At 39.3% G+C, this 21924-nt stretch overlaps 1 long non-coding RNA gene across 1 annotated transcript; it reads left to right on the forward strand.

The window, feature by feature from the left end:
• Window positions 1–3: 3 nt before the first annotated feature.
• Window positions 4–16227, forward strand: LOC123617029 (uncharacterized). Its single transcript, XR_006725115.2, has 3 exons — window positions 4–223; window positions 933–1088; window positions 16121–16227. It is a non-coding gene; the product is annotated as an uncharacterized LOC123617029 (long non-coding RNA).
• Window positions 16228–21924: the final 5697 nt, after the last annotated feature.

Below are 21924 nucleotides of genomic sequence, written 5' to 3' on the forward strand. Positions count from 1 at the left end.
TGACCGAGCAACTCCTTTCACCTGAGGCGTGGGTGCTTAAGCTGCTGCGGCAGCTGAATCCAGTTTGCCTTTTTTCCGAAGCTTGCGAGTCAGCCTGACCTTCCCCTTCTCAGTGAGCCATCACTTACCAATTAGCGTTCCCTCCTCAGAAGCCTGGTCCGGGCCCATGGAGTCCCTACGCCAAGCTCACCGCACCGGCTGAAGAAAATCCTGCTCCAAACAGGTATGCATTTCAGTACTGAGGGCGCCCTCCTCTAAGCCGCCAAGTTGTAATTCTTTCAACCTCTTCACTTGCTCCTACAGCCTAAGAGACGGCAGCTGATTTTCGCTGTTGCTCTGTGTCTGATAGTTAAGTATTCTCTTCATAATTCTCTTCTTAATAACTTTATACTTACTTAATTTTTTATATGAACCTGTTTAAATAATTGATTTGGATCTTAACTGGTATGGTGGTCCCAGGTTTGAAGACACAGGCAGCTTCTCACATTGTTGGCGAGAGCGTTAATTAATACACACACACCCCAATAAAGATGGCAGTTGACCATTTATTTTACATCTAGGGATTTATCACAAATGTACTTATTTGTGTGTAAAGTACTGTGTATAAAAGGAAATTTATTGTGGCTTCGTTTATAAAAGCAAAAGATTGAAGGGGAAGTTAAAAGATAGTAAGGGAATGTTAAGTAAATTACAGTGTATTCATTAGTGAAACACTTCGCAGAAATTAAATTTTTTTTACTTTATATATTACCAGATTATTTCTCTGTTCCAATTTGATAATATCAACATGATTTATTCCAAAATTGATATGATATGTACTCAATGGTGATTTTTCTTTCAATTGTTCTAGTATAGAGGAGGTTCTTTGTTGGTGCCTTCCTAACAACAGCTTATATCTGGAATTTATGTTTTTTATACCCATTTACATGCAGTGATAAAGACTGAAAATAAATGCTGGCAGCTAAAGACACGTTTTTTCCCGTCCTTCCAACATTCACCTGCACCTCAACTCAGGATACCTAACTGATCAAGGATGAGTGATGTTGTAAAGGTGACACAGCAAAAAGGAGCCTATCTTTCTTTCCAAGGTGAGATGAAGGTATTCTAGGGAGATTTCCAGTTAATAACCTCTTGTTTGGGACATAATCAGTACTTTCTCTTTAAAAATATGTTTTCAGCAGCTCACTGGAAATAATGAGTTCGTATTTCAGGCAGGAAAATATTGTCAATGTTTACCTTGATGTCACTTTCAGACCCTTGATATGAATCCTAGGCACAGGCCAGCTGGAATCTGGATAGTTTCTAGCATGAGGGAGGATTAAAAATAACTTTTAAAAAGCTCTATGCTATACCAATATGCAGCGATCTCCAAGATATTGGTAAGTGCAAAAAGAAAAGTGTGAATCAGTGTGTTTTTATGCTTCTGCTTCCATTTTTTTAATTAAAAATATATGTTTGCATAGAAAATTTCTGGAAGGACACACAAGAAACTGGTTGCCTAAGGAAGAGGGATGAGAGAGAGACTTAAATTTGCTGTTGACCCTTTTGGGCCTCTTGAATTTTGTAATATGTACATATATGTATACCTATACTAAATAAATGTAATGCAGAAAATCTTTAAAATATCAAATGGTGGTGATCAGGAAAAATGGGGCATGAGAGGACAGTCATGTCCCAGGTCCTAGGTGAGTCCCTGGGATGCACCCCACTAAGTGAGGGTCCTTGGCTTTGCACAGGAAGGAGTTCAAGAGTGAGCCATAGTGGAGTAAAAGTAGATTTATTCAGAGAGATGTGCACTCCATGGGCAGAGTGTAGGCCATCTCAGACCAGAGAGACCACAAGGCAGGGGGTTGGGGTGGGTGGGGTTAGTTTAAAGTAAAAGTAGGTACACACTCCATATACAAAATGCGGGTCATCTCAAAAGGCAAGACAAAGGCCACGAGGTGCAAGGTTGTTAGTTTTTATGGGCTCAATAACTTCATATGCTAACAAGCTGGAGGATTATTCCAACTACTTTGGGGAAGGGGCTGGGATTCCCAGGAATTGGGGCATCACCAATTTTTTAACCTTTTATGGTCAGCCTTGAAACTGTCACGGCACCTGTGGGAGTACCATTTAGCATGCTATTGTGTTACAATAAGCTTATATTGAAGCTCCAGTTTAACAAAACCTGGGAGATGAATCTTCCACCATCTTGGTGCTAACTGCTGTGTCATTCTTTTAATTTGCCCTGCCCATTTCCCTCCTGTCTCAGTGGGAGTAAGAAATATAGAGGATTTTCTGGTTCAAAATTGCAAACTTTGCAAAAATGATCATCTCTCTGTCTCCCAACGCCACGTTAAAAAGATGTTAAAAGAACAAAAATGATATAAATTCACAACAATCGAGAGCAGGGGGGAAGCTATTAGCAAGTGAAATATTTCTAAACATTTCTGGAAGAGAAAAAAGCAAATGAAAGATTCCGGATCTGGGCAAAAAAAGAAACCCATAGCCTGGAATAGATGAGGGAGGAGAAGGGAGCTAAGGAGCCAGGGAGGAAGAAAATCTACCTAGGAGAACCTAGAAAAACACCAAATCTGCCTCTGAAACTCTGGGAACCACAGGCAGTGGGAACTAAAGCCTGAAAACTGTTAAAAGCATCACCCCCAGCAATTCTTCCTTAGTGGGTTTGACCAGAATAGTTGGCAGATAAGTACTTTACATCCAAGCCAAAAATCAATACATAAACAATGGGCACTTTTCTAAAAGAAATTGACCAAAATAGAACAAAGGGAGCTAGTCATGGCCCCAGGGTCCCAAAGGTCTGGCGGGCCCTTTACATTGTGTTACTTAAGGATCCCCAGCCTAATTAATGGCAAGCTCCCCACACACTCATCCAAAGAAGAATGCCCACCAATAGACACACACACACACACACACACACACACACACACACACACACACGACTTTTTCTATAGTCTTACTTATAAATATGATGCATAACCAAGTGTCATTATGTATTTGGGAAGAAATGCAGGATGTAACAGAAGATTGAGAAAACGGAGAAAAGTAACTCTAGAGGCAGCACAGATTATTTAGGAAGCAGAAGAGAACTTAAAAAGAAAACTCCAATATCCTCAGACATTGTAATCGTATACAACGAGAAGGTGTGCATTGGGTGCCAACCTCCGGAGTTCCCTAAGTGAAATCCAAAACTGACCCCCAAACTAGGAGGGCAAGGAGAGACTGAAGAGGTAGACCACTCCAGATTGGTAGGTGGCAGATTTAATAAGGGAATTTACGCATGTGAGTCCTGTCTTGGGCGTCCATAAGATGAGTAAATCTCCACACCTTTTCACCAGAATCTTAAAAAGTTTATATAGAGGCCTTAACAGGTTCAGTCACATATTCAGTCCAAATGGTCTCAGCAACACATTGCTCTCTCCAGGCAACATCCTTGAAAATGGCTCTGAGTGCAAGAGCAGGGGAGGGGTGAGGAGCCTCCCATTTCCCAGGACTTGCTCTTGGATTGACTGGCCGTCACATCCTCTTGATGACCTCCTCCAATAAGAGTGTTATGAAAAAGGAGCAATCGGAGAACCTCCCAAAAAGCACTTAGAAATAGAAATATATAATTGCCACATATTAATAAAGAATTGAAATATAAAGTGAAGACAATCTCTCTGAAAATAGAACCTAAACACAAAAAGACAGAAAATAAAGTCTTAAACAGATCAGCCAGGAAGTTCCAATATCCAATCAATATGAATTCTAGAAAGAAACAAAGAGTGGGTAATTATTAAAGAACTGATGTAGGAAATTACCAGGGTTAGGTGAACAGTTTTCCAGACTATGATGGTCCACTAATTGTGCAATACAATGAATGAAGACAAAAATCACCACATCTACTCAAATTCTTGAAATTTCAGAACACCAAGGGTAAAGAGATTTTCCTAAAAATTTCCCTTAGAGAAAAACAGTTCAGTCACTAATGAGGAGCAAGTTGGCATCATACTTAGCAAATCAGCATGAATTTTAAAAGAGAAAACCCTCAAAGTAATAAAGCAAAAAAATGTTTTTCAGCTTAGAATTTGATAGCCAGTATATCACCATCCTAAGAGTAATCAGCCCAGATTAGCAAGAAAAGATAGTTGGCTACAAAAAAAGGTACCAGTAGATCAGGCAGAGGTGAGGAGAATAAAGAGGAGCCTTTGGTTTGACAATATTGTTGCTGCTACAAAGACAATACAAGAAAAAATGCAGTTAGACCCCCCCCCCAAAAAAAAACCTAGAAGGGAAATATAATCATAGAATATAATTTGGCTCTGCTGTGAACAATATTCACAAAGTCGTAATCATGTAAACACTCCTGAGTTTCAGCTTTTAGAATCAATCTGTAGACAAAGCTCATAATTATGTTAATAGATTATAAATGCTATTCCATTTAGTGATCTGAAAATGTAGAAGAGGAAGTGAAAAGGGGAGGAAAGAAGTAAAAGAAAGTGTAGAAATACTGATTTTTTCATCCTGTAAAATGTAAAATGGAGAGTAAAGAGATACTGTGTGTGGTGTCTCTGCTGACTAGAATGAAATTAAATGTTACAAAGAAGCCAATAGACTAACTACAATGGTGATACCCCTTCATTCGAAGAAAGGAATATGTGCTGACTCCACCTCCATCATAAGAGGAAGTCTATAGATAATGTCTAAAATTGACTAAATAAGAAATAGTGATGTAAGACTTTTTTTAGAGGAATAGAGGCTACTTCCATAAAAACATAAATAATTTGAAAAGTTTAAAAGCGATTGCCTTTGTGGAGTGGGACTAGGGGTGGAATGGTAAGGCAAAGGACTGTTGCTTTTCTTTAAAACTCTTCTGCACTATTTTGTTTTTTAATTACAAGCATATGTTAGTTGGATAAAATGTAAATATATCCATTAAAATTTAAAGGAAGTGTTACTTCCCATATTTGTGAGATTTTGGACGTTAGAGTTTCAAGTAGATGTGGGAAGTATAAACAGGGCCAGTAAATATCTTATGAGATCATTTAAACTGAAGTAATAATCTTTCAAACAACCATTTTCTTTAAGGATCTCAGTGAAAAGAATGGATAATTTGAAAACTATATTAAATTTCCTAGCAACTCACAAATAAAGCTGTCCCTACAATTCACAAAACGTTAGTGGGTTAAGATAAGGAAAAATCACTGAGTAAGATATGAGACCCACATCTGAATCTGACTCACCACATGACTTTTAGAAAAGCAGTCCTCCTGCCTGAACCCTGGTAAACTCTGCAGAGTGAGGAGGTCACTCTCACTGAGATTAGTGGATCTCAAAGGAGGTGAACCCACAGTGGGTGAGTAGATAAAAGAGTGAAGGATTTCCTGAAAAATTCAAAAACCATTTCAGTTTTCCTTGCTCTCATTCTTAGCATTTCCTCATAGAGACATCATATCCTCTTACTCATCTGTAACTTACAAAGTCTTTTTTGTATTGGGTGCGCAGGACACGTTTACAGTGGGGATTCCCACCGCAGTAATCTCCTGCAGGCAGCTGCTTATCTCCTCTGTATGACAAATGTCAGAGAAAGCAACCCATTGTCAGTATCCCCTCATGTCTTGTACTGATACCTCTAGGAAGGGCCTCCTTTCTCTTGCCCTCCTTTGAGTGCCCAGTGTTTTTCCTGGTGGGTGGAGCTGAAATGATACTAGGCATCTTCCACACTAATAATTATCCCCATCATTTTGCCTCTCTGGTTCCTTATCACCATTCTCTTTTCTCTCCCTTACTCTTCTGTTGCTTCCTGCAGCTTGACGTGAATTGAGCTCCTACCAGGTGCTACTGACCGAAGGTCATCCTGCCCTGTTGACACCAAGTGCATATAATTCTGCACTCCCTCCTGCAAAAATTTAGGAGAGTGACCACTCCCCCTTGTTTTCCTGTCTCCTACCAAGATCTCTCTTTTGTTAATTCATCCTGGGTCCCCTTTATCAGTCCTAGGACCTCCTCCAGACACTGACCTCCCCCATCCTCTGAGGACAGGCCACAGCACACACTCTTTATCTCTCAGCAGAAGCCACGTTTAACTTTCTCAGAGAAAGCACAGGCTTCTAATTGATAAACACTCTAGACATGTATCCTAATCCCAAACATTCTCCCAATGCTGTATGTCCTCTTTCTTTAAGCGCAAGGCCTCTCTACCATCCTGGGCACAATTTTGAACTAACAATACATAAAATGCCACTCCAAGCATAGTGCTCCCAGAGTGCCTTTAGTTCACTGAACTCAACAGTCCCAAGAGAAAGAATACTACTGAAGCCTTACTACTAATGCACAGTAACAGAATCAAAAGATGTTCTGGATGTACTTTTTCCTTTTAACTAAATAGCAAGTATGGATCAACTCACCGCTATTCAAGACAAAGAGAAAAAGATAAAGGAGAAAATGAGTCATAAGGAAAATACTGAACACAAAGGAAGGAATAAAAGCATAAAGCACACACTTCTAAAGAGTTGCACCAGAATACATTAAACTATTTGATAACAACTTATTTGCCCTCTGGTAGAAACAAGACAAAATTAGGTCCAGGGCTCAGTGGAAGACAATCTTTTAACCTTCCCAGGTTTTCTTCTCTTTTTATTCCGATGAAGACCTCTACTTCCTTTGTTCTCTTAATTACAAGCTTTTGTGATTAATAATACCCTTTCCTACATCCTACACTTACTCTCCTTTATCTCAGGGAAAGAGTCTAGATCTATGCTGCCCAATACAGTAGCCACTAGCCACATGTGACTATTTAAATTTAAATTAATTAAAATTAAGTGAAATTTAAAATTCAGTTCCTCTGTCGCATTAGCCACATATCAGGTGCTCAGTAGTCACATATGGCTGGTGGCTACCGTATTGGACAGCAGAGTGAAGTATTTCCATGATGGCAGAAAGTTCTACTGAACAATGCTGATTTAGAGGAATTCTCATTTCAGTCAAGGCTGATTAAAGCCCCTTGATAATAACGGTATAGAAAGGTAACATTGCCCCAGAGAATAAAAAACTCAGAACCAAAATGTCTTGCCATTTTAGAGGTGGCTAAGACTATTGGTGCTATAAAGCAAGATGCAAGCAGTCCACACTTAAAAGACAGGCGCGCTGACTTGGATGTACATGTTTATGGACACAATGAAATGGAACAGAAAGAGGATTATTGAAATATTATCAATAAAAGAAGAAGTCTGGCATATATGAGCTGAGTGGACGGTACTCAGAGGCAGGGTTGAACGGCAGCATGGCCTGATAACTTTAGGAGTACAGAACATTTTAGTACATGCCCTGAAGTCCTTGAGCCAGCTCTTTTGCGATGATCCCTGGACTCAGAGTCATAGCTGTGAAGAGGTGAGCCTGGGGGAATGGGAATAGAATATTGTAAGGCCAGCATTCTATTTCCGGTACAGACACTCACCAGCCCCAAGGCACACTATACTTGTGCAGGATGTTCACTGCACTTGGGTGTCCCACTGAGGGTGTCGGGCTGCTGGCTCCCAGTGCTCCACTCACCAAGCCATACACCCAGCATAGAGTTAATCTCTCCACCACCATTCAGACAAAAATGCCACATTGACAGTTAGTGGCCCAGACAAACCCTATGAGTTTTTTTTTTAATTCCTCTTCTTTGAGGTCTCCATTGTATCTTCTATAAAATCAGTGTGGTAGGCTGAATAGCTGCCTGTGTCGTAATCCCTGAAACCTGTGAATCTGTTCCCTTTGCAGCTAAGTTAAGGATGTTGAGATGGAGAGGTTATACTGGTATCCAGGAGGACTCAATGTGATGACAAAGGTTCCTATAAGAGGAAGGCAGGAGGTCAGAGAGAAGGGAAAATGCTATGTCACAGTCTCCAGAGATGGAGGAAGGAGCCACCAGGCAGGGAATGTAGACGGTCTCTAGCTGCTAGAAAAGGTGAGGAAACTGACCAACCCCAACACCTCCAGAAGGAACACAGCCCTGTGGACCCACCCATTTTAGACTTCTGATCTCCAAAACTGTAAGATAATAAATTTATATTGGTGCTGTGTTAAGCCGCTAAGTTTGTGATACTGTGTTACAGCAGCAATAGAAAACCAATATAATAAGGATGCTGGATTTTACCTAAAATCCTTTTCAATGTAAAAAATAAATTCCATAATTTTGATTCCTTATGAAAAAAAGCACATCCTATAAATTACCTTTCACTTACAAAGAAATGTGCATTTGTTGATGTCAGTGAAGAACAGAGAGAGGATTCCAGTGTCCACAGTGCATCACCTGAGGGTATAAAGGCAAAAAAGTCCTGAGAGTCTGAGGCTTTGAAGCTGGTGAGGTGTCATCCCCAGTGGGCATGCTCAGAACCGCTGCTGTCAGAGAGGATCACAGCCCCACGACTGCAGCTGGGGCTTGGTGAACCCTCCACTGTGAATCCCATACATTTGTGCCCCCCAGTCCAGGACATTAGGGCTGAAGGCCCACCATGATAGACATTGTTAATCTCTCCTCGTGACGACACAAAGTCTCACATGTTCACATCTCCAGTGTTTCCCACCATGGACTGGTTCTTATCAAAGACCATTCCCCACAAAAAGATCTGCTTCTGCCCAAGAAAGATGCTTACCTCTGTCCCCACATAGAATCCTTTCTCCAGACATCGCCTCACCATGGGCTTCCCACCCACCCAGAGCTCAACAACCCCTAAAGGGACTCAACTCTCATGGATGTGCCGCAAAGCAAGAATGGCCTAGAAACCTGGGAAAGGGCTGCCCTCCCACTCACTGCATGCCATAGACATCAGTTTTTTTCCCTCGGGAGGGAGTCTTACTAGCTTGAGCCCAGGGACCACGAAAAGAGGCCGCACCCCCAGGCAGACAGTATAGACCTGGATTGACTGGTGAAAATCATTGGTTTCCTTAGTTGTGCTCATCTGGTTTCATAGGATTTCTCTTTTCCCCTTTCCTCCCTCCTCCCCTCCCCCTCTTCCTTCCCCTCTTCCTCCTCCTTCTTCTCTCTCTCTCTCTCTCTTTCTCCCTCCCCCTCCCCCCCTCCATCTCTCTGTTATGAGAATGCAAAAGCTTTTTGTACCTATGTCTGTGGAAGGAAATAAAAGGCAGAAATAGGGAATTGAATTATCTTACTATATTTATCGAGGAAAATACTGGAAACTAGAGACTTATTCCACCTCCTCACCCCACAATTCTGAGTGTTCTCAGCTCCACTCACCCTCTCCTGAGCCCACATAAAGCTTTTCAAAGTCACAGCCCGATAGACCTGATCTCGGGCATAGGCTGGGGCTGCAAGCAGACTGCTGGGCGAAGCCTGGGCGGGCTGATGAGCACTGGGAAACAGCGAGAGCTTTGCCAGCTTCACTCTTCCTGTTGTTGTTCGCTATGGTGAGGATTCCATGGCTGAGTTCTCAGGATCTGCATGTCTCAGACAGCCTTGACTCCAGATACCAGCTGATGTGTGAAATATTTTTCAAAATTGCCTCTGTAGGTTTTGTTTGAGGGGAGGGTGGGGGGGATGGCTAAAGGAACAGGATCATTTCCAAGCTGGGAAAATGACCATTTTTTTTATTAGAAATTTCAGGCATTCCTGGGGCTCTAAATCTCTATGGTCATAATTGAAAACTTGGGGAAAATTCATTCTATCTACCAGTTTACAGGAATTATTCAATATATTAAAAAGCTTTTTTAACCCCAGCATTATTTAGAGAGGTAAATATTCACTCTGTCTACTGATTCAAGCCAGAAACCTTTCAATTGCTTTGTGTTCCTAACCTGGTCAACTCCTCCCCCTTAAGCACTTCTCAGATCTACCTGTGTCTCCAGCACTACCTCCTTAGACGTACACCAGCTGCCATATCTCCCACCTGTATTTCTGACAGCCCTCTTATTTGTGTCCTCGCAGCTCCCCATGTCCCCCTCCAAAGCAGTTTTCACAAAGGAGCTGGAACAATCATTCTGAAACAAAAACATCAACTCTCAGAATTAAAGCATATTATTAGCTCCCTGTGTTTTAATTTTCCAGTCATAATAGGGAAGTAAGAAAAGAAAAAAATGAGATTGGAATGGGTGTGAAGTAGCCAACCCCCTTAACTCTAAAGACCTTCACGTGCATGGCTGGCTCTTCACTGATCAGAGCCATGTTTAATCCTCCAGCCTCATTTCTCTCCACATCGCACCTTGACCCCCAGCATCACAGGTTGTTTGATCTTTCAATTCTTAAAACATGCTGGTGTCTCTTTTGCCCCCAGTGTTTGCACATGTTGTTCACTCTGACTGACCTACCAGCTAACTCTCTTTTTCCAATCTCAACTCAAATGAAACATCCTCAAAGAATAACTTCTGCACCTCCCTCCTTTAGTTAAGGTGACTCTCCCAAGTTTATCAGCTGTGTCGTTGTTGGCTGTTGACTTGTGCTTATTGTCCACTACAACAACATCCTTGAAGATGGGGATAAGGCACTATTATGTATTACGTCACGTGCACTATTATGTTCTCAGTGCCTAGACCAGAGCCTGCTATATAGTTAGGTGTAGATCACTACTGAATAAATAATGCAGGGATACCCCCTGAGGTAGTAATTTGCTATTGCTGTTCCTGAACGTATCCTATTCTAAACAAGTAGCATAAAGCTTCCTTGTGGCCGGGGAAGGTTTGTAACAGCAAGCAACCAATGCTGTTGGAAATAATCTCTTATTGAACACGTATTCATCAAAACCCTGATCTCCTGCAGAGCTCATGCTGGGAGCTGAGAGAGGTAGACCTGTGGAGGCATCCATGGAGAATGAAAAGAACCCCAGGCTAGGAGGAGGGTAAAGACTGGTAGGTCCAGTGTGTATCAGGCACCCTGGCTCCACTATCTGGCAGCCCTCTGGAGAGGGAGCAGAGTCTCTGAGAGGATGGTTGCAAGGTATACATCTAGTATATATCTACGTCCTTAGGACTCCCAACCTGGACCAAGATGCCTGTGGTCTATGTGACAGCAGCAGCAGAGTTGCAGACTTCACGGTCCAGGAGATCTTGATCAGTGGCCGTCTCCACAGTACCCAGTGGGTCTTCCTGATTTATGAGTGTTAATGTAAGCCTTTTGGAACCTTTACTTGACCTTGGATCATTAGAAAGGGAACCCCAATAATGACCCAGTTAGAGTGTTTAGTAACTTTATGGGACATAAGCCTAGAGACTTATTTAATTTGATTTAAAGCAAATAGAGATGTGGCATTACTTGCTCACCTGAGTTTATTGAAAAAGATTTATATTCACTACATAAATGGATGGCTTAGTGATTTATACTACATCTATGTGATGGATGAAGTAATAAGCAGTCATTCAAACTAACAGTGGCATACCCAGAGAGAAATAAGCCTCACAATGACAAAGTTCTATCAATGGTTCTTATTACCTGTGTTATTCTCTCTGGACACCATTATTTTAACCTAAAAATCTGGATCCATTCTGTCAAGCTCTCTTAATACAAGAATACCTGGAAGATCTTCATCAAAAATCTTTAGAAAAATAACAGATGAGTCCACCGACAGTAACTGAACCCACATTCTACAATGAGAACAATATGTTTATTCATTATAATTACTTGGCCTTCTGGGTTAGACCACGTATAATGATTTGCCTCTCTGTTTCACCTCACTGAAGAATAGGAGAACCCTTAATCCCTAAAAGGTAATGAACTAATGTCTGTTCTGGTCACATCTAGATGCTCTTTCTTCAGTCCCCAGATATTCCAAACCCCATGCGATTTGGTTTACTTCTTTATTTGATGACTTGGTTATCAAGTCTCAGTAGGTGCTTATGCACCTGCTCAAAAGAAAGCCTGGGAGTGCTCATTCTCTATCGATTTTTTTCTGCAACATCTGGTTTTTCCCAGACCTCATCAACCTGGGAAAGAGAATTGAGTCACACTATCTGAAAGCCTTCTTGGCCCTTCCCTTAACCCCAGAGTTACGTTCAGTTATGTTGGAGGGTCCATGGTGGTGCTCATAGGAGTTTACTCTCCCCTTGGACTCACTGTCCTTCACTTTTCTGCAGCTCACAAACCCTCTCTCCTTATCACTGCCAGCACTGCTCTCTGTGAAAAGCCCAGTGTTTATTCCAGGGATGCTATCCCTAGGGCTTCTGAAGCCACCCTTACCATGTGCCAAGATTTGGTGCTCTCTCTTCAGTCCTCAAGGCAGCAACGTTTTGCTCTTTTCCCATGAAATAGGGGAAATTGATCTCTACCCAGTTCAATGGAAGACCAAATCTGCTTTGATTGTCCTCCCTATCTGGATGAGTCCTTCAAAATTACAGCTTAGTTGGCTTCTGCCTATCACCCCAAATCTCCAAGATGCTCAAGAATGGCTCAATGGGGCCGAACAGGAATCTGACATACATACTAAACTATCCTCCCATCTCCAGTTTTTCCCCAAATATGCCAAGCAAATGCCATCTCTTCTCTGTAAAACCGATAGTCCTCAGGCAGAATAATTCCTGCTGGTTCTTCCTCTATTTCATTAGACATGTTCTAATCCCATTTTACAGCCTCTGCTATGTAAGAAAGCTATAATTTGCTCTAATTTTACATTAGACCACTTGTTTTTATTTCCCTAGTCCCAACTTTCTATCCCTGACTATTTCTAAACCACAGGCACAAAAGCAAGATATCTTCTCTGACAACCAGGATCCCCAAGATTTACATAAAGTTTTAGTTAAGAATTGCAGACAATTATGGTTTTCTATCTTCTAACCTTCCTGTGGAACGTTCTAAAGCTGTGATATGAGCCCTTCTCTTGCATTGTCCATATTGTCCTCTACTCACAATTGGACGAAGTGCAGTGATCTAAAAGTGACGTCTCAGAGCCTCAAGACTTTCACTGTAAGCTGACCACAAAATATTGACTCATTTATGTTAAGCAGCAGGTCCTGCTCATTATCATTTTTTTCTCAAATATTCCCCACCAGGAAAAAATGTATTTGTCCTCAGGTTTTATTCAAAATATCACCACCCCTGAATACATCCTTGACCTGCATTTCATTCACAGTTTTTTCCTCCCTCATTTCAAAGGACAAATAAGCCCCTCTATTAGTTCTTAACTCCTCTAGGTCATTATTTACTGATCTGTTACAACACATATCTCACTGGAACATAGTTATTGGTGTGTTTTCCTCATCTGTGTGCTACAGTGACCAAGGCTCCGTCATATTCATTCATTTCTTCAATCCATTTATTCAGCAAATATCTTGTTTCACTTTATGCCAGACAGTGTTATCAGCCCCCTACATCAAGAGACATTAACTGACTAGTTTTTGTCAGAGCAAAGAGTAAGAGATAGTTAATAAATAAATAATTGCCCCAAACCTCCAAATAACAGTCTTCCGTCCTTTGGTTGCTTCTTCCTAGTTTTTCTGCCGTGACACTTCAAGTGGTTCTGCCAGTCTATCGTGCTTCTCATCTCTTCAAATCCCTTAGAGTGAAAGACCACAAAAAAAAAAAAAAATCTACTTGTATGAAAGGACACTGGGTTTGGTAGCTCCAGTTCTGGTTCCCTGAAATTCATATTCCCAAGAGGCTCTCTATTGCCACTGCCTAGTGATCTCAGAGCTCCCTCTCTCCCACTTTTGACTAAACCCCCTAAAATGGACATAAATCGTTCCCTCAATTCTCCATAACTAAGCCCATACTGTTATATTTAGGAGAACACTACTGAATTCTCAAAGATAACAAAAAAAACCCTCAAAGTTATTAGATCTGGTTCCTAATTATGACTGTTCTCAGAGCCTACAGGTTCTGGCTTCTGCTCTTTGAATGGCCTCAACCTATTTCTGTGATACTGTGATTTATAATAAGAAATACATAATTGGTTTTGTTTTATCTCTGGCACAGAGCACCTAAAACCCTGCAATTTCCTGATGTGAACAGTAAAGTTGTCTTTTGTTATGTTAATAAGGTGAGTTTTTGGACCCCCACCTAGGGATGGGGGCTAGTTGCCAGTGGGGCTAGAGTGTGATTAAAGGGTTGACACTTCCAGTCCCACACCTTGACCTCACGGGTTGGGGAAGGAACTGGGGGTTGAGTTCAGTCACCAATGGCCAGTGATTTAGTCAATCATCCCTATGTAATGAAGCTTCCATAAAACTCCCAAAGGACTGGGTTCAGAGAGCTTCCAGTTTGGTGAGCACATGGAGATTGTCGGGGAGTGTCATGCCTAGAGAGGGCATGTCCTTCCCCGTGCCTTGCCCTGTGCATCTCTTCCATTTGGCCATTCTGAATTATATCCTTTTATAATAAACCAGTGAACTAGTAGTTAATTTGTTTCTTTGAGTTAGGTCAACCACTGAAGCAAATCAAATTTAAGGAGGAGGTCGTGGGAACCTCTGATTTATAGTCAATTGATCAGAAATGCAGGTAACAGCCAGGACTTGTGCTTGGTGTCTGAAGAGGGCTGGAGGAAGTCTTCTAGGACTGACCCCTTAACCTGTAGGATATGATGCTGTCGCCAGCTATAGTTCAGACTTGAGCAGAACTGAGTTGAATTGTGGGACACTCAGCTGGTGTCCAGAGCATTGGTTGTTGGTGTGGGGAACCCCTCTACCATGCACACATTGGAATGGGATCTAGGAACCCAAGAAGATCTCCCAACTCAAGGGATACCCTCAGGCAAGAACCAAGGAATACCCTAACACATTTCTATCCTCCCCTAAGTCTAGGCCAAAAGAGCAAGGGCCTAAGGTAGGAATGAGTTCCCTCTCCTTCCTGCTAAGCTCCACCTTCATCTTCCTGTGAATTAAGATTATCCTCTTGGGGGGAGGTGTAGCTCAGTGGTAGAGTGTCTGTTTAACATGCATGAGGCCCTGAGTTCAATTCCCAGTACCTCCATTAAACAAACAAACATAAAGTAAGTAAATAAAATAAACTGAATTACCTCAGTCCCCCTCCAAAAAAATTTTTTTTAATTATCCTCTTCCCATAATAATTGGCACTGGAAATACCTAGACGTTTGTGGGAGAATCAAGATTCTACTTTTGTGTGGGTCTTACCTATGGGTCCAAACTCCAAATATAATCATAGCACATGATAGCAGCACTGTTTACAATAGCCAAGACATGGAAGCAACATAACCATCCATCAACAGATGACTGGGTAAAAAAGTTGTGGTAAGGGAATAGTACTCAGCCATAAAAAGAATGAAATAATGCTATTTGCAGCAACATGGATGGAACTGGAGATTGTCATACTAAGTGAAGTAAGCCAAAAAGAGAAAGACAGATATCATATGATACCACTTACTTGTGGTATCTTAAAGAAAAAAGAAGAAGAAAGAGAAAGACACAAATAAACTTATTTACAAAACAGAGATAGACTCACAGACTTAGAAAACAAACTTATGGTTACCAGGTGGGCGAAGGGAGTGGAAAGGGAGAAATTGGGAGTTTAGGATTTGTAGATTCTAACTACTATATATAAAATATATAAACAACAAGATTCTACCGTATAGCATGGGGTACTATATTCAATACCTTATAATGGCCTGTAATGAAAAAGATTATGAAAGGAATATATATGTATTATATATATGTTGAATTGTGGGACACTCTGGGAATTGTGGGAATCACTCTGCTGTACACCAGAAGTTAACACAACATTGTAAATCAACTATACTTCAAAACAAAAACAAACCAAAAAAGTATTCTTAAAAAAAAATAGCCCAATCTCAGGACAAGAAATAAGTATAGCAGGGTGATAGGGGAGGGTATTTTCCTTATACTGTTAACTCCTGTGGGCTGCTTCTCCATCCCAGCTGGTTATTTCTATTTCCCTTCTCTTGGCCATTAATCTTACTTCTTATGTATACCCTGCCCCTTGACTGTTGGCTCACTTCAGACTAATTTTCTCAGCTTTGGCTTCAGAACACCCAACCCAGAGCACTTTGCTTGTACACACACAAATAAAGCTTAAAACAGATCAGAGTAAGCATATATCCCTCAGGAGACCATGGATTGCATCCTGAAGCAAAACTGCCACAAATATGAAATGTCTTACCAGTTTGGTGTTTTAGTCTAAAATGAGTGCATATTTTCACTCTAATTTCTATTATATTGATTTTTTTCATATTCATTTTAGGTTTTAAATTGCTCAAAATTGCATTAAACAACCCGACCGTGTCCCACCTGTCTTGCTGCCCAGCAGGTGAGAAGTTGATGTACTGAGCGTGTCACTTTTAATATCTGGACTGAATTGAACTGAACTGACACTTGATAAATCAGATTCGGCAACCAGGTGATTGCTCTTGTCTGTCTTGCTATCATAATATTTCAAGAGTCTGGGCTCACTCATGTGGATACAGGTAGAATCAGCTTTTGGTGGTGGTAGGTTTGTGTTTTGTGAGGAGAGAGGCTGTATTTGTTTTAATGTTTGATTATTATGTCAGAGTGATCATCTAAGTGAGATACCAGAAAACTGCCAATGATGTGCCAACATTTACAACTTGTACTTGGTGGAAATTTTGATTAGCATATTTTATTACTGAGAAATGAAATAACTTTTGTCATTTTTTTCAGCTAAAACACCTGCTGGTCCACTGACCAGTTCATTTTACTGTTTTAGGAAAATGCTTGCCAAAGAAATTTGTCTTCAACAAAGAAAAGTAGTAATGATGTTGTTCTTTATTTTACCACCAAAGTTATAATTTTTTAGTGGTTTATTTTACTACCTACGTTATAATTTTCATTACATCCACATGAATAGAGAATTTCAAATGAGTCAGTCTCCACAATCAACTTTCTTTAATCAATCTCAAAGATCATCTTCATTTCAGTATGCTTGTTATATGCCATAAAAATTTTAACAGTTTTGCCTTACAGTTATTTATTGAGAATATGCAGGCTCTTACAAATTGCTAAATAAGTCAAGTTTGTGGCCCCTCTATCAATTATTAAGATAAGAATTTAATCAATTCACCCTTTCTAGATACTTATCCTTTCTGAAAATATCTTTTTTTCTATACAATTAAATAATAAATCAAGCTTTAATTTGTAAACTCTTATCAATACCTTCTCCAAAGAATTCAGTATAAATGTATATGGCTGGTACAAACAATAACAAAACTTTCAAAACAATTTCCTGGTTTATAATAAATTTCCCTTTGAAAATAACTTTTATTAAAATTGAAAACTTAACTGAATTTTTTAACTTAATTATTCAGAGGGATAACTTTCCCCTTCCCAAAATTTCCCAAGTATGACAAATGATTGTGCAAAGAATATAGCCAAACCTAAATTTAAAAGGTTACTTTTAGTTAAATAATTTTGAAAGCAAAGCTATAAAAAATATTTCAAATTTTTACAGGAAAAAAATTATATTTTGGGAGACAAACACATGTAAATATTCTTCCTAAGATTTAGAATGGAACCTCCAAAAGTTAAATGTACAGATTTTATAACAAGAAAAAGATTTGTTATGCTTATTCACATTTAAACATAATAAAACTTGTACTTGAATAGGTTTCCAAGAACATTCGAAACCTTTTAATTTGGATGCTGCTGTTTAGTTCCAGTTCATTCATTATGACAAGGGGTAGTTTTGTCATCTTCTCTGTTTAGTTCATGTTTAATGTTTATTTCACTTTATTAAAAGCAAGATAAAATTTAAATGCATATTTCTAATTAAAAGACGCCAATATGAAAAAGCAACATACTGTATGATTCCAATTATATGACTTCCTGGAAAAGGCAAAACTATGGAGACAGTAAGATCAGTGGTTGCCAGAGACCGGAGTTTGAGGGTAGGAAAGGATAAATAGGCAGAGCATAGAGGATTTTTAAAGCAGTGGCACTATTCTGTGTAATATTATAATGATGGACACATGTCATCATACATTTATCCAAAGCCATAGTATGTAACCCACCAAGAGTGAACTCTAATGTAAACTATAGACTTTGAGTGATAATGATGTGTCAATGCAGGTACATCACTTATAACAAATATATCACTCTGGTTCAGGATGTTAATAGTGGAGGAGATTGTTCATGTGTTGGGGCAGGAGATAAATGGAAACTCTGTACTTTCTGCTCAATTTTGCTATGAACCTAAAACTGCTCTAAGAAAATTAAATTTATTAATTTTTTAGAAAGCAGGATATATGTATTCTAGAAAATGCCAATGATTTTTTAAGAACTACCTGTAATCACTTCCCCTCCGAGAAAACTTTTAACATGTTAAATTTGAATCCCTTTGGTATTTTTCTAAGCTCACACAAATACATACATGTAGATGTGTGTGCTTTCCTAATTTTATAAAAATGGGGAAATATGGGTATTAGTATTCATTCTTTTAAATTAAGATGAATTGTGGGCATGTGCTCATATTAAAATATTTAAAGACACAACAAAGTAAGCTTCATGCATAATCCCCTTGGTAGATCCTGTGGATTGTTCCAGTCAATCTCCATCCACCCTCTCTTTGCAATGATGATAAGCTACCCACTACATTTCCCAGGCTTTCTTGCAGCTCATATTCTGTATGTGAATAAGGTCTGCCAATTCAGTGAACCTACGTGAAATCTGGAAGATGGGGCTCAGAAGGATGCCCTTTTCCTCCCCTCTTTCTGGTAGTTTTTGCTGCCTAACGAAATCAAGGAAACATGAGGTTTCCTTGGGGCAGTGTTTCAGTGTCCATTCTTCAGTAATTTGGGCATTAGGAAACAGCTGCCACTATGTCTTGATTCTAACTCTCTGACCCTCAGATAGTAACTGTCGTATTGTGGGGGTTTTATTTGGTTTTTGTTTGTTTGTTTGTTTTCCAATTATTATTAAGATATATTTGACATAAAATTTTGTATTAGTTTAAGGTGCACAACCTAGTGATTGTGGGAAGGGAGCAGGGCACAACCTTTAAAAGAATGGCATAGCCGTTGAGGATGTGACAGAAACTAGTTAGAACCTACTAGGCCCAAGATGGCAGAAGATTTGACTCCAAATAGACCTTGAGCCTTGTTATATGCTCATTGTAACACATTACCATGTTAAATGGCACAGCCATAGGTGCCATGACAGTCCCCAGGATGACTATCAAAGGCCAAAAAGTGGGCAAAGGCCCAATTCCTGGAAATCCCCACCCCTCCCCCCAAACAATTGGAATAATCCTCCCATTTGTTAGCCTATGAAATTACCCAACCCATAAAAAATAGCCACCACCTCATCCTGGGGCCACTGTCCCTTCTGGAACAGACCACATGCTGCCTATGGAATGTGTATGTCTCTAAATAAACATGCTTTCACTTTATTGTGCCTTGTTCTTGAATTCTTTCCTGCTTGAAACAAGAACCTACTCTCCAATAACAATTTGATATATGTGTATATTGTAAAATGATTTCATAGTAAGTTTCATTAATATCCATCACCTCACATAGTTGTAATTTTATTTTCTTGTGATGAGAAGTTTTAAGATCTACTCTCTTGACAGTTTTCTTTCTTTCTTTCTTTCTTTCTTTGATGTATAGTTGACTTACAGTGTTATGTTTGTTTCTGGTGTACAGCAAAGTGATCCAGTTCCACATATATATTATTTTTCATATTCTCTTCCACTATGGTTTATTACAGGATATTGAATACAGTTCCCTGTGCTATACAGTAGGACCTTGTTGTTTATAGATTTTATATAGAGTAATTGTATCTGCTAATCCCATACTCCTAATTTATCCCTCCCCCCACCCTTTCCCTGTTGGTAATCATAAGTTTGTTTTCTATGTCTGAGTCTGTTTCTGCTTCATAAATAAGTTCATTTGTGTTGTATTTTAGATTCCACACTTAAGTGATATCATATAGTGTTTGCCTGTCTCTTTCTGACTTACTTTACTTAGGCCCATCCATATTGCTGCAAATGGCATTATTTCATTCCTTTTTATGGCTGAATAATGTTCTGTTGTGTACGTATACCACATCTTCTTTATCCATTCATCTATTGATAGACATTTAGGTTGCTTCCATGGCTTGGCTATTGTAAAAAGTGCTGCTATGAACATTGGGGTGAATGTATTTTTTCAAGTTAGAGTTTTCTCCAGTTATATGCCCAGAAGTGGGATTTCTGCATCATATGGCAACTCTACTTTTAGTTTTTAAAGGAAATGCCACACTGTGTTCCACAGTGGCTGTGCCAATTTACGTTCTCATCAACAGTGTAGCAGGGCTTCCTTTTCTCCACACCCTTTCCTGACTTGTTATTTGTAGACTGTTTAATAATGGCCATTCTTACCAGTGTGAGGTGGTACCTCATTAAAGTTTTGATTTGCATTTCTCTAATAGTTAGCAATGTTGTCATCTTTTCATGTGCCTATTGGCCATCTGTATGTCTTCTTTGGAGAAATGTTTGTTTAGGTCTTCTGCCCATTTTTTGATTGGTTTCTTGTTGTTATTGAGTTGTATAAGCTGTTTGTATATTTTGGAAATTAAGCCTTTGTTGGTTACATCATTTGCAAATATTTTCTCCCAGTTTGTAGGCTGTCTTTTCATTTTGTTTATGCAACTTTTGAATATACAGCACAGTATTGTTAATTATAGCTACCATGCCTTATATTATATCCCCAGAATTTAATTGTCTTATAACTAGACTCTTTATACCTTCATTCATGTCCCTCAAACCCCTGCCTCTGATAATCGTCAGTCTGTTCTGTTTCTATGAGTTTGGGGGTTTTTTAGACTCCACATGTTAGTGAGATAATATCTTTCTCTATCCGATTTATTTCACTAAGTATAATCTCCTCAAGGTCCATTCATGTTGTTGCAAATGACAGGATTCCCTTCTTTTTATGGCTACATAATATTTCACTATTTATATATGTATATGTATTTATATTTATGATTTATTTTCTTTGGCTACATAACAAGAAGTGGAATTTCTGGATCATATGGTAGTTCTATTTTTAGTTTTTTGAGGAACCTCCATATTGCTTTCCAAATGTCTACACCAATTTATGTTCTCACCAACAGTGCATGAGCCTTCCCATTTCGCCATGTCCTCACCAACATTTGTTATATCTTGTTTTTGATGATAGCCATTCTAACAGGTGTCAGGTGAGATACTGTTTTTTGAACTTGAAGTTTGAACAGTGGCCTCAAAGGAGACATCAGTGTGTCACTTCTTGATTGGTCGAGGAGTCATTCCATTCCCAGAAGTCATCCAAGAATCCACTTTTTCAGATCTTCCAATGATTTTGCAGATATTTAATTCTTTATATTAAATATTTCCCCAACTTAAAATATTTAGAATGGTTTCTCTTTTCTACTTGGAACACTGACTGACACAATCCCGACACTCTACAATTTTATAATAAAGTAATAGTAGAGAATCCCTACCTCTGCCTATTTTTGTAACATGAACATAATCTTTCCCAATGTATCTGCCAACATTTTGTCTGTCTGTCTGTCTGTCTATCTACCTATCTATCTGCTTATGTACCTATCATCTGTATATCCATATACATAAAAACATTTTTGTATTGCAAAATGGAATTATGCTGCACATGCTGGTCTGCAACTTGTTTTTTGCCCCAGAACAGTTTTCCTGAATGGTACATGTGGATATAGCTCATTATTTTTTAATAGCCACACAATGTTCTGTAATATGGTTGTAGCATAACTATTTAACAAATTCAAGAATTTCCCTATTGATGAACACATGTTTTTCCAAATGTTTGCTGTAAGAACTCTGTGATGAATATCTTTTTACATATTTCCTTAAGAGTTTTGACTTTATTGATGTAGGGTAGATTTCTAGAAGCAGAATTACTGGGTCAAAGAATACGAGCATTTCAAAATTTCAATAGATACCATCGAGTTAAATTCCAATAAGCTTCTACAAATTTATACTCCCAGCACAAATGTGTGAAATTGTTTATTGTTCCATAACCTAGTGATAACTGGATATTAATG

The sequence above is a fragment of the Camelus bactrianus genome, chromosome 21 (genome assembly GCF_048773025.1).
Source record: "Camelus bactrianus isolate YW-2024 breed Bactrian camel chromosome 21, ASM4877302v1, whole genome shotgun sequence".
NCBI classification, from domain to species: domain Eukaryota; kingdom Metazoa; phylum Chordata; class Mammalia; order Artiodactyla; family Camelidae; genus Camelus; species Camelus bactrianus.